The sequence below is a fragment of the Lynx canadensis genome, chromosome A1 (assembly GCF_007474595.2).
Source record: "Lynx canadensis isolate LIC74 chromosome A1, mLynCan4.pri.v2, whole genome shotgun sequence".
NCBI classification, from domain to species: domain Eukaryota; kingdom Metazoa; phylum Chordata; class Mammalia; order Carnivora; family Felidae; genus Lynx; species Lynx canadensis.
Genome location: NC_044303.2, coordinates 218594160 through 218608486, shown reverse-complemented (window position 1 = coordinate 218608486; position 14327 = coordinate 218594160). Strand labels below are relative to the sequence as shown.

At 36.0% G+C, this 14327-nt stretch overlaps 1 pseudogene; it reads right to left on the bottom strand.

Annotated features, from left to right (window-relative positions):
* Nucleotides 1-5972: 5972 nt before the first annotated feature.
* On the bottom strand, nt 5973-6813 carry LOC115508362 (annotated as a pseudogene).
* Nucleotides 6814-14327: the final 7514 nt, after the last annotated feature.

The window sequence follows — 14327 nt, the reverse complement described above, 5'->3', positions numbered from 1 at the left end:
TCCATTGTTGTAAGTGGAGTGTTAAAGTCTCCTGCAATTACCACATTCTTGTCAATAAGTTTGCTTATGTTTGTCAGTAATTATTTTATATATTTGGGGTCTCCCGTATTCGGCACATAGACACTTATAATTGTCAGTTCTTCTTGATGAATAGACCCTGTAATTATTATATAATGCCCTTCTTCATCTCTTGTTACAGCCTTTAATTTAAAGTCTAGTTTGTCTAATGTGAGTATGGCTTCTCCATCTTTCTTTTGTCTTCCAGTAGCACGATAAATAGTTCTCCATCCCCTCATTTTCAATCTGAAAGTATCCTCAGGTCTAAAATGAGTCTCTTGTAGACAGCAAATAGATGGGTCTTGTTTTTTTTATCCATTCTGATACCCTGTGTCTTTTGGTTGGCACATTTAGTCCATTTACATTCAGTGTTATTATAGAAAGATATGGGTTTAGAGTCATTGTGATGTCTGTAGGTTTCATGCTTGTAGCGATGTCTCTTGTACTTTGTCTCACAGGATCCCCCTTAGGATCTCTTGTAGGGCTGGTTTAGTGGTGACGAATTCCTTCAGTTTTTGTTTGTTTGGGAAGACCTTTATCTCTCCTTCTATTCTATATGACAGACTTGCTGGATAGAGGATTCTCGGCTGCATATTTTTCTGTTTATCACATTGAGGATTTCCTGCCATTCCTTTCTGGCCTGACAAGTTTCAGTAGAGAGATCCGTCATTAGTCTTACCGGTCTCCCTTTATATGTTAGAGCATATGTTTATCCCTAGCAGCTTATAGAATTTTTTCTTTATCCTTGTATTTTGCCAGTTTCACTATGATATGTCGTACAGAAGATCGATTCAAGTTACATCTGAAGGGAGTTCTCTGTGCCTCTTGGATTTCAGTGTCTTTTTCCTTCCGCAGATCCGGGAAGTTCTCAGTTATTATTTCTTCAAGAACACCTTCAGCACCTTTCCCTCTCTCTTCCTCTTCTGCAATACCAATTATGCGTATATTATTTCTCTTTAGTGCATCACTTAGTTCTCTAATTTTCCCCTCATACTCCTGGATTTTTTTTCTCTCTTTTTCTCAGCTTCTTCTTTTTCCATAATTTTATCTTCTAGTTCACCCATTCTCTCCTCTGCCTCTTCAATCCGAGCTGTGGTCGTCTCCATTATTTTACAACTCATTAATAGCATTTTTTAGCTCCTCCTGGCTGTTTAGTCCCTTGATCTCTGTAGCAATAGATTCTCTGCTGTCCTTTATACTGTTTTCAAGCCCAACGATTAATTTTATGACTATTATTCTAAATTCACTTCCTGTTACATTGTTTAAATCATTTTTGATCAGTTCGTTAGCTGTCTTTATTTCCTGGAGGTTTTTCTGAGGGGAATTCTTCCATTTCATCATTTTGGATAGTCCCTGGAGTGGTGCAGACTGCAGGGCACTTCCCCTGTGCTATCTTGAATAACTTGCGTTGGTGGGCGGGGCCGCAGTCCGTCCTGATGTCTGCCCCCAGCCCACCGCTGGGGCCACAGTCAGACTGGCGTGTGCCTTCTCTTCCCCTCTCCTCGGGGTGGGATTCACTGTGGGGTGGCGTGGCCCGTCTGGGCTACTTGCACACTGCCAGGCTTGTGGTGCTGGGGATCTGGCGTATTAGCTGGGGTGGATCAGCAAGGTGTACAGGGGCGGGAGGGGCAGGCTCAGCTTGCTTTTCCTTCGGAGATCCACTTCAGGAGGGGCCCTGCAGCACTGGGAGGGAGACAGACCTGTCGCCGGAGGGGTGGCTCCGCAGAAGCACAGCGTTGGGTGTTTGCTCAGTGCAAGCAAGTTCCCTGACAGTAACTGGTTCCCTTTGGGATTTTGGCTGAGGGATGGGTGAGGGAGATGGTGTTGGCAAGTGCCTTTGTTTCCAGCCAAGCTGCACTCTATTGTCCAGGGCTCAACAACTCTCCCTCCTGTTGTCCTCCAGCCCTCCCGCTCTCAGAGCAGAGCTGTTAACTTATAACCTTCCAGATGTTAAGTCCCGCTTACTGCTTGAACACACTCCGTCAGGCCCCTCTGCTTTTGCCAGCCAGACTCAGGGGCTCTGCTTTACAGGCGGGCCGCCCCTCCACCCTGGCTCCCTCCCACCAGTCCGTGTAGTGTGCACCGCCTCTCCGCCCTTCCTACCCTCTTCTATGGACCTCTAGTCTAGGCTTGGCTCCGGAGAATCCATTCTGCTAGTCTTCTGGTGGTTTCCTGGGTTATCTAGGCAGGTGTAGGTGGAATCTAAGTGATCAACAGGACGCGGTAAGCCCAGTGTCCTCCTACGCTGCCATCTTCCACTAATTCAATTTTTAAATCACTTTATTGAGTTATGCTTAACATGTAAGAAGCTGTATGTATTTAATGTATGCAATTAGATGAGTTTGAGGATAAATATACATGCATGAAACCATCAACGTTATAGACCTATAAATCATCTCCTAAAGTTTCATCCTTCCCCTTGATATTATTATTATTATTATTATTATTATTATTATATTTAATTATAACACCATAATATCTACCTTTTTAGCAAATGTTAAGTGTACAATAATTATTGCTAACTATAAGCACTATATAGAAGATCTACAGAATTATTTATTTTGCATAAGTATAACTTTGTATTCTTTGATCCTCACCTCCCCCATTTCCCCCTATTTGGCAACCACCTTTCTACCCTCTGCTTCTATGAGTTTGACTATATTAGATTACACATGTAAGTGAGAACATTTGGTATTTGTCATTCTGTGTCTGGCTTATTTCACTGGACATAATATCCTCTGGGCTTATTCATATTGTTGCAAATGACAATATTTCCTTCTTTTTTAAGGCTAAGTAATATCCCATTGTGTTTATATACCACAAATTATTTATGTGTTCATCAAGGTAGATTTAGATTGCTTCCATATCTTGGATATTGTGAATATAGCTGAAATGAACATGGGAATGTAGGTATCTCTTTGAGATCCTAATTTCAATTTCTTTGTGATTTTTAATATGTTAAAATATAAGAAAATGTAACTGGTAAATTGTACTTTTTTTTACTTTAACTATAGTTCAATATAGTTATGTTAGTACTATGGTTATTTTAGCTGTACATTTTATTTTAGTTATAATAAAAATCTTTAAAACTATGGAGTTAAAAGATATGAACTCCAAGTATTATATAACCAGGGGCCTCTTTACATTAAATTATTATGCATATGTTTCAATAAATAAGATTTGTAATTTATAAGAATTTATAGTCACTGCAAGGTATAAATTTTTCATTTTCCTATAATTAAATGATTATTTAAATTATCCATGTAAACATCAAAGTTTGAAGGTGATACAGTGAAATTATATCTTTTTTACTACCAGATAAAATTCCAGCATTCATAGATCAAATATTTGGAAGAAATGGGAATAGAAATCATATCTGTAAGCATGTAATTTTTACTTTCATTTTTAAAATTACAAGACTTAACTAGAAATAAAGAAGATTAAATTAGACCAACTAAATGCCAGTGAAAGATAAATGATTGAGGAAAGTGATAAAGGTCCTGGAAGAACATGTTGTGTGTCAACAGTTTACTCTTACCTTAGATTATAACTTCAACTCTTACAAATCAAGAGACAGTTTAATCTTCAGGTTTAGAGTCTGGCTAATCTCCTTGTATTCCTTCTTATTTTTATTCCTTCTTCATTACAAGCATGCATTTTTCTCTCATACTCTAAGTTACAGATAAGCCTTCAGGACTGTAGACTTGTCTTGTCACCCCAATAGAGCCTTGTTTACTCTGAGCAATGGAGGTGTCTCATCTATAAGGATTCCTTTGGCCCCCAAAACATACATTGTTAATTGGAAAAATGGTGATCATAGTGATTTACTTTCTTTATTATTAAGGATACATAATAGCAGCAATTCTAAGAAATAATTTACTTGTCAATCACTGGAGATAAAGGAAAAAAAAACTATTAGCTTAAATTGATAGAGACTGAGAGAGACTGACAGAGAGAGACAGAGAGGTAGAGAAAGGAAAAGAATGGCAAGATAGCTAACAAGTGCAGAATAAAGAAGGGAGAAAAGTAAGAAGAAATTAAAAGGCATATTTCAAATAAAAATATACTAGTGCATCCGAAATTTAAAATTTAATCTGAGTCTTCATGAAGAATGAAAAGAAAAAATATTTTCCTACATCTTTATGCCAGTTTTATGAAGTATTTTTAATTTTGAGCTCAATTGTCAGTGAAGACTATTTTTTAAGTGATATATCAATCAAAAAATACAAGTAAACTATATGGAAAACTATTCAATTATTATTTTGGTGAACTTTAAAAACCACTGTTAGTATTTTTTTCTTTTTATTTTATAAGATTTTAATGTATAAATTACTTCTTGTCATTTATTATAGATTATCATGCTAAAATAGTTCATGATTAAATACAGGTCTTGTAGATGTAATCAAACATAATTTTAATGTTAAAGCCATGCACTAAATTGTCTTCCAAGTTTGTATAAATAGGTTTATTTAACTTTTTCAGACATTATCATTTAAAATGTGTGTGTTTGGATTAATTTGTCTATGTGGAATGAGATACAAGATTAAATTATTGGTAGTTGCAATATTTAATCACCAAAGTGGTTTTGCTATTTGCTGGAATCATTAAGAACCAGGTAGATTTGTGCGTAAGTAATATACTAAATTTAATAGGTTGGTGAAAATAATATTTTGATGTGTATTTTAGCACACAGAAATGAGTTTAACTTAAATTAATCTAAAAATGCTATTTGCAAGTTACTAACATATAAATCAGCAATAAAGGGTTTAGATATAAAATGTTTTTATATCTCATTTCTAAACATGGAGCTAAATTTTCAATAATTTTTCTGATTTAAATCAGTGTACAAGAATAGATGTAAATTCTTTCATTAGTCCAACATATATATTATTTTGTGTTCTATAAGTTAGCTTTTCATGCATAACAGTTGTTTGACCCCAAACTTTTTCTCCCAAATGTAATGTTTATAACAACAGTCATTTATTTAGTTATGAGTTTGTGGATTGTCAATTTGGCTGGACTTGGCCAAGAATGTTTTCTGGTGTTTTGGAATGAAGTACATTGGTGTGTTGGTACTCAGTTGTCTGTCAATAACATAACCATCTATCAACAGAGCATCAGATGGATGAAAAAGACTTGCACAGGCTTAATGACATGATGGTAGAAAGGTTTCAAATGCAGTAAGACAAATGCCTTTCAAAGCCCTGTTTGCTTTATGTCCACTTTTCCTTTGTCTGTGGTGCTTGCCATGGCCAAACTCAGAGTTAGTATATAAGAGTAATATCAAAGGGCAAAGATATAAAGAAAGGAATAACTTATGGCCCGTTTTTCATTTTACCATAGCTGCTGTATCTTACTTGAAAGTCTTCTTGTATACCCAGTACCCTCAATTTGAACAAAAGTGTGTTCTCCTCGGAGGCATCTAAATCTACTTTCCAAAATTTGACTCATGTTCTGACCAATAACAATGGCAATCCTGGATCATACTTAACCTCTCCAAAGAGTAGTCATGTGTAAAAGACAACTTGATCCTATAACAAAGTGTTATATTTTAAAGTATAGGTCAGTAATTGTATGTGAGAATATACACTGCTACATACAAATTAACTAATCAGAGCACAGCTTTTCAATGTTTAAATCAGAATAAGCTTCCCTATAAAAAGCAGCACTTTGGGGGCACCTGGGTGGCTTAGTCGGTTAAGCGTCTGACTTCAGCTCAGGTCATGATCTTGCGGTTTGTGGCTTTGGGCCCCGTGCTGGGCTCTGTGCTGACAGCTTGGAGTCTGGAGCCTGCCTCGGATTCTGTGTCTCCCCTCTCTCTGCCCCTCCCCTGCTCATGCTCTGTCTCTTTCTGTCTCTCAATAATAAATACACATTAAAAAAACTAAAATAAAAAGCAGCACTTTTGTGACATTTTAATATTCCTCTCCTTCTTCACCTTCTCTTTCAACAAAATCCACACCAACCTCCTCAATCCTTCTTAAGAGCAGCCATATCCTCATGGGCCTCAGAATGCTTTCCTGTGTCCATGCCTTCACCACATAACAGGCACACTTGGCATATATTAGGTCAAACTTGTGGTCTGGGCGAACCCAGGCTTCAGCAATGGCTGTGGTGTTGCTCAGCATACACACAGCTTGCCAGGTACCAGGTACCAGGTACCACAGTGGGAGGCTGGCAATTAATGCCAACTTTGAAGTCTGTGGAGCACCAGTCCACAAACTGGATGGTATCCTTGGTCTTAATGGTGGCAATGGCAACACTGTCATTCTTTGGTCACCGTGTTGCCATGGTACAACAGATAGCAAGCCGTGTATTTACTGTGACGAAAGTCACATTTCGCCATCTGGTTGGCTGGCTCAAGGCATGCATAGGTGATCTATGCTACAGAAAGCTGTTCATGGTAGGTTTGTAAGCAGAGACGTCAGGAGCATATGAGGCTAGAGGGAAGTGGATTCAAGGATAGGGCACCAGGCTAGTCTGGAATTCTGTCATATCAACATTTAAGGCTCCATGAAATCTGAAGGAAGCAGTGATGGGGGACACAATTTAATCTATTAACCTATTGAAGTTAGTGTATGTTGCACCTGTCTCACTGAAGAAGGTGTTGAAGAAGTCATCTCCTCCCCCAGTGGTCTTGTCACTTGGCATTTGACCACTGGACTGTATGCCGTGTTCCAGGCAATAGAGTTCCTGGCAGTCATTGCCAGTCTGGACATCAGCCTGGCCAATATGGGTAGAGATGCACTCACACATGGCTGCTGCTTTGTGGCTGTCAAGAAGATGGCAACCAGGTAAAGGAGAGACTGTTGCTTCTTAACAGCCTGACTCTTAGGCGATCAGTGTAAGAAAATATTTTAATGGAAATCAAATATTTTAATGGAACACTATATGTCTTTCTTCTAGCTTAAGCAATAAAATATTATGAATAAAATCAAAACTCACTGTCATAATGGACACATTTCTTCCTTATAAAAATATATGATCACTATACTAATTTGGGGATTTATCATTCCCATACGTAACTTTATATAGCTGATATATATCCTATCTTTATATTTCTACCTACACAAAATTGTTGTGTCAATATATAAATTAACTGCAAAATCCTCCATGTATATTTGTATAGATCTCTTTTTCTCTACACTTTTATTGTTGTGTAAATCCATTGTTGATAATATGGATCTGGTAAATTGATCACTAGATGACTGCTGTTGTTTAACTATTTATTTTATGAGTATACTGGGCTTTATGGAATGCCCTGTAGATGAATATTGTTGTGCAGAGGGATTATACATTTTATGTATCTGTAATTTTAAAACAAATGCACAGTTTATATTTCTTGAATTAGTTAGAACTAGATAATATGTTATTGTTAGTGTGTTAGCCATCATGTTTTCAAATAACACCTATCTCCTATATAAATATAGATGATGATAAAGTAGATAACGAGAAACTCATTGTAAAACCCACGGTCACACAGATTTTCTCTAGATATTTTATAGTTTTACATTTTGTATTAAAGTATATGATCTACCTTGAATTAAATTTTGTGTAAGTTATGAGACAGGGTCTAAATTAATTATTTTGCATTTGGAAAGTCCATTGTTCCACTACCATTAGTTGAAGAGATTAAGTGTCTTCGTTGAATTACCTTTGCATTTTTATGATTCATCAAGTCACTCTATTGGTGTGGATTATTTTGGGTCTTTATTCTGTTCCATTGACCTATGTATTTATTCTTTCACCAATACAGCACTGTCTTCATTATAATAGTTTTATAGTAAATGCTAAAATCTAGTATTATGGCTCTTCAACTGTATTCTTTTTCAGAATAGTTCCCTTTTTATTAATAAAATTTGAACTCCGCTTGTCAATATCTTTGATTTTTCCTGAGGTATCTCTCCTTGGTGCACAGACAGTTGCCTTCTCATAGTGGCCTTACATAGTCATTACTCTGAGTGCATATCCTTGTGTATCTTTTTTTTTTAATATAATCTCAGATTTATTTTCATTTTTTTAAATTTACATCCAAATTAGTTAGCAACAGTGGTTTCAGGAGTAGATTCTTTCATGCCCCTTACCCATTTAGCCCATCCCTCCTCCCACAACCCCTCCAGTAACCCTCAGTTTGTTCTCCATATTTATAAGTCTCTTATGTTTTGTCCCCTCCCTGTTTTTATATTATTTTTGTTTCCCTTCACTTATGTTCATCTGTTTTGTCTCTTAAAGTCCTCATATGGGTGAACTCATATATTTGTTTTTCTCTGACTAATTTCACTTACCATAATACCCTCCAGTTCCATCCACGTAGTTGCAGATGGCAAGATTTCATTCTTTTTGATTGCCAAGTAATACTCCAAGTAATATATATATATATATATATATATATATACACACACACACACATATATATATATTGCATATATATATTGCATATATATATTGCATATATATATATATATATATATACCACATCTTCTTTATCCATTCATCCATCAATGAACATTTGGGCTCTTTCCATACTTTGGCTATTGTTGATAGTACTGCTATAAACATTGGGGTGCATGTGCCCCTTCAAAACACCTGTATCCCTTGGATAAATACATAGTAGTGCAATTTCTGTGTCATAGGGTAGTTCTATTTTTAGTTTTTTGAGGATCCTCTATACTGTGTTCCAGAGTGGCTGCACCAGCTTTTATTCCCACCAACAGTGCAAGAGAGATCCTCTTTCTCTGCATCCTCGCCAACATCTGTTGTTGCCTGAGTTGTTAATGTTAGCCATTCTGACAGGTGTAAGGTGGTATCTCACTGTGGTTTTCATTTGTATTTCCCTGATGATGAGTGAAGTTGAGCATTTTTTCATGTGTTGGTTGGCCATCTGGATGTCTTCTTTAGAGAAGTGTCTATTCATGTCTTTTGCCCATTTTTTCACTGGATTTTTTTTTTTTTGAGTGCTGAGTTTGATAAGTTGCTTATAGATTTTGGATGCTAACCCTTTATCTGATGTGTCATTTGCAAATATCTTCTCCCATTCTGTAGGCTGCCTTTTAGTTTCGCTGATTGTTTCCTTCGCTGTACAGAAGCTTTTTATTTTGATGAGGTCCCAGTAGTTCATTTTTGCTCTTGTTTCCCTTGCCTCCGGAGACGTGTTGAGTAAGAAGTTGCTGCAGGCAAGATCAAAGAGATTGTGCCTGCTTTCTCCTTGAGGATTTTGATGGCTTCCTGTCTTACATTTAGGTCTTTCATCCATTTTGAGTTTATTTTTGTGTATGGTGTAACAAAGTGGTCCAGGTTCATTCTTCTGCATGTCGCTGTCCATTTTTCCCAGCACCACTTGCTGAAGAGACTGTCTTTGTTCCATTGGATATTCTTTCCTGCTTTGTCAAAGGTTAGTTAGCCATATGTTTGTGGGTCCATTTCCAGGTTCTCCATTCTATTCCTTTGATCTGAGGGTCTGTTCTTGTGCCAGTACCATACCGTCTTGACGATTACAGCTTTGTACTATAGCTGCAAGTCTGGGATTTTGGTGCCTCCTGCTTTGTTTTTCTTTTTCAAGATTGCTTTGGCTATTCTGGGTATTTTCTGATTCCATACAAATTTTAGGATTATTTGTTCTGGCTCTGTGAAGAATGCTGGTGTTATTTTGTTAGGGATACAATTGAATATGTAGATTGCTTTGGGTAGTATCAAAATTTTAATAATATTTGTTCTTCCTATCCAGGTCTCCTTCTTCTTTTAAGGACACAAGTCATATTGCATTAGGGCCCCACTTTCATTACCTCATTTAAACGAATTACCTACATAAAGACTCCAAATGTAATCACATTAGATTAGTGTTTCAACATATGAATTTTGGGGAGATAGTTCATTCCATAATAGTGGGGAGCATTCAGCTTCCCACCATTAAGTAAGATGTTGGCTATAAATTTTTGGAAAGTGCTCTTCATTAGGTGGGACAAGTAAAACATATTTCTATTTTGGTAAGAGATTTTTATCAGGGATGGGTGCCAAATATAGTTGAATGCCTTTCTGCATCTATTGGAATGATTATACAATTTTTCCTATTTATCTTTTTTGTGGTGAATTATACAGGTTGAGTTTTGCATGCTGAACAACTTCTGTATTTCTTTTTTTTTATTTTTAAAAATTTTTTTTTTCAACGTTTATTTATTTTTGGGACAGAGAGAGACAGAGCACGAATGGGGGAGGGGCAGAGAGAGAGGGAGACACAGAACCGGAAACAGGCTCCAGGCTCTGAGCCATCAGCCCAGAGCCCGACGCGGGGCTCGAACTCATGGACTGCGAGATCGTGACCTGGCTGAAGTCGGACGCTTAACCGACTGCGCCACCCAGGCGCCCCTAACTTCTGTATTTCTAAGATGAACTCCATTTGGTCAGAATGTATTATCATTTAATATATTGCTGGATTCAGTTACATAATGTAATCTTGAAAATATTTACAGCTATGTTCATGAGGGTTACTGGTCTATAGATTCTCTTTTTCCAATGTTTTTACCTGGTTTTGATGTGTCGTACTACCCATGTAAGGTAGTCCCTATGAATTTCCACCTGATAGTATCCATTGCCTACTGCAGACCTCTCCCTTTGAGTAACTAGCCACTGAATACTGAGAATAGATCAGCACTGAAGGATGCCATCTGTGATTAGGTTACAGAAGATTATGACATCCAAGATGGTAACAGACTCTCTTATTCCTGGTTCTGGTGAAGCAAACTGTCATGTCACAGAGGCCCATTTGGTGAGGAGTGAGGGTGGCCTCTAATAATTCGAATGAAAATTTCACTGTAATTTTAATAAGTTGACAATAATTGGAAAATAAATAAGGAAGAACAGTTAATAAAATCCTTTAAAATAAGAATCATGATAATCACATTTCAAAAAGTATTAAAGAGACACAAATGTGACAAATATATAAATTTAATATATAATAAATTTAGCATTTTGAATCACTGGACAGTAGTAATATACCCTGCTTTGTATTTAATCCACTGCCTACAGAATTTAAACAATTTCAACAAACTTCATATAATAACAACTTATTTATAGATCAAAACCTAAAAAAATCTTAGTATTAAAAGAATAGTGTCTTGGGGAAGTTTTCTTGGTGTGACCCAAGTAATAATTGTCAGATAACAATCTCTCACTAGAGAATAGTTTCTATTAAAAAAAACTGCATGTCAAATTTACATGATTATTTTTAATACATATTAAAAAGAAAGTAATACTCATGGTCAACAAAATCAACAATAAAAAGAGAACAGTATATGTGCAAAAAATATAAAAAGGCAGTTTACAGCAGAAATAAAATTGGCTAATAAACATGGGTAAAGTAGTGAAATGTGATGAAAGATAGAGATGTTAAAATGATAGCATTAATTTTATATTAGTGTTTGACTATCATTTTAGAAAATGTTTAAAAATATATTGTTAAATATCAATAATGTGGGGAAAACACACTGTAACAGACTTGATGAGATTTAAAATTTCTAACAATCCCTTCAGGGGAATTTGGCAATATCTATTTATTTATGGAATGCACATAAACTTTAACAAAGCAATTTCATGTTTAAAATGTATCCTATGTAAGTACATGTATAATTATCTCTCTAGATTCACACAGATTTATATAGATCATACGCTGACTGAATAAAGTCATCATTTACAATAATAATAAACTATAATAGTCTGATTTAAATCATTGAAATTGGGATCTTCACATACTGGAATACTATGTAGTAAGAGCACTGGTTGAAAAATCACTGGCCCTTGAATGTATGTGTACATAATAGGAAATATCGTAGAAGCATACAATGAGCATGATTGAGTGCTTATTTTGAGAGCAGTGCTTTTGCTGGGGAATTTCACTTTATATTTTACTTTTTAATTTTTTTTGTAATTTAAAAAATTTTATTGTGGTAATTGTGTATTATACTTTATATTAATGATACTGTGGAAAGCATTTTTGATGCAATATTTACTGACTATAGAGAGATGGCCATTGTATTTCCACCAGAGGTTAATAAAATATATATATAGTGTATATGTTTAAAAGTGGTTACTTTGACTATACACATTTCCCTAAGTCAATAGATCACTAAAGCAGATACTTCTAATACACTGAAGTGTCTACTTCTGAAAATAGGAATTTAACTGGATTCCATTCATATATAAAGTATCCCCTTCTTCCCTCTTTTTACTCAATTCTTTCTGGGCCCAGTTGAATTCTTAGAATCTCTATGCAAATGCTTACTCCATTTATCACCACATCTTGTATCTAAAATTATTGGATGTTCCTTTGGAAGCCATCATGTACACATTTGCTCAATTACCCATAGTGGCAGGGCCACTATTATGTAATGAATATTTGTCTAATATTTGCTAACAACAATTTTTACTTTCTAGGGGCTTAATCAGTGGTTTCTTTTTTTTTTTTTTAATTTTTTTTTCGACGTTTATTTATTTTTGGGACAGAGAGAGACAGAGCATGAACGGGGGAGGGGCAGAGAGAGAGGGAGACACAGAATTGGAAACAGGCTCCAGGCTCTGAGCCATCAGCCCAGAGCCTGATGCGGGGCTCGAACTCCCGGAACGCGAGATCGTGACCTGGCTGAAGTCGGACGCTTAACCGACTGCGCCACCCAAGCGCCCCAATCAGTGGTTTCTTATAAGCCCTACTGATGATTATCCAACTAAGCATTGAAAACATGATATATTTGGTCAATGCACACGAATTATTGGAGAAAAATGATCAAATTTCAGGGTTAGAAATTTAGATAAAGTATTAAAATCATATATGTACTTTATCAGTTACCAATTAATAAGTAAGCCATGAAAATAAAACTACATTCTATCAGGACAATTCATAGGAATGTGAATACATATACAATACTATTAGATTAAAAATTCCTGGCAGAAAAGGACAAAACTAAATTTACATAGTGAATTTCATCACAGAACTTTTCCTTTGAGTCCTTTCATCAACCAGGGCAAAAATATATTGTTAAACAAGTTTTATAAACCAATGGCTTAGGGTTTACAAAGGTTTAATTTCCAGCTACTTCATTTATATCTGAAATACCTTCCATTTTCCTCTCCTAATTTTCTTCTCTCTTACATCTATTTTCTATGTCCTCTTTATGTAACTATTATGAGTGAAGAAAAGGTGACTCAAACAGTTATGTACCTTATCCAAGGGCATATACTTTAATATGTGCCAGAAATAAAATATAAATTCAAGCATGACTAACTGCAAAATTAGCAATGTATTGGACATTCAGGAAGAGCTGATTATGAACAATATTCATCTACCTATTAGAGGAATAATTAGGCCATTAGTGAAATAGTAAGGCTATTTTTTCATACAAATGTTTTATATTTACTGTTTGTTTGAAATACTTGGAACATAGCAGTGGCTGCACAGAGCCAAAATACGTATATTTAATGTATTAGTTCTCCTATTTAGGGAAGATTATGTCATGTTTTCTTTAACGTATTAGAACCACTGTTGTTAAATGTCTCAAATAGGAATCTAAAAAAAAAAAATGTTATAGTACATGGAGTAGTGGGGTGCCTGATGGCTAATTCAGTTAAGCATCTGGCTCTTGATTTTGGCTCAGGTCATGATCTCACCGTGAGATCTAGCCCCGCGTCAGGTTTCCTGCTGGGTATGGAGTCTGCTTGATGTTGTCTCTCTCTGTCTTTCTCCACTTCTCCTCGGCTTGTGCTCCTGTCTTCAATCTCTGTCAACAAGTGAATGAATGAATGAATGAATGAATTTCTTATAGTACTTGGAGTATCTAAGACACTTGCTAGTAACACTTTGTTAATTATTACATTTATTTATTAGGTAATACTAAAGTGCGTTTCCTTATATTTTTTAACTATTAAATTACTATTATAATAAATTTAAAGGGTAGTCAGTGGAGGAGCCCCTGGATGGCTCAGTTGGTGCCTCTGACTCTTGATTTAAGCCTAGATCATGATTTCAAGGTCCTGAAATGTCAGTCCCAAGTCCAAACCCCGCATCGGGCTATACGCTAGGCGTGGAGCCTGCTTAAGAGTCTCTCCCTCTCCCTCTCCCTTTCCCTCACTCTCTTATCGTCTCCCTCTCCCTTCACCCCTACCCAACTCGTGCTCTCTCTTTCTCAAAGGGAAAATAAATATAAAAGATAGTCAGTGGAAGCATTATTTTCTAGTAAGAAAATTAAGATTTAATGCTCTTAAGTTACCATTTTTAGTACCTGTTT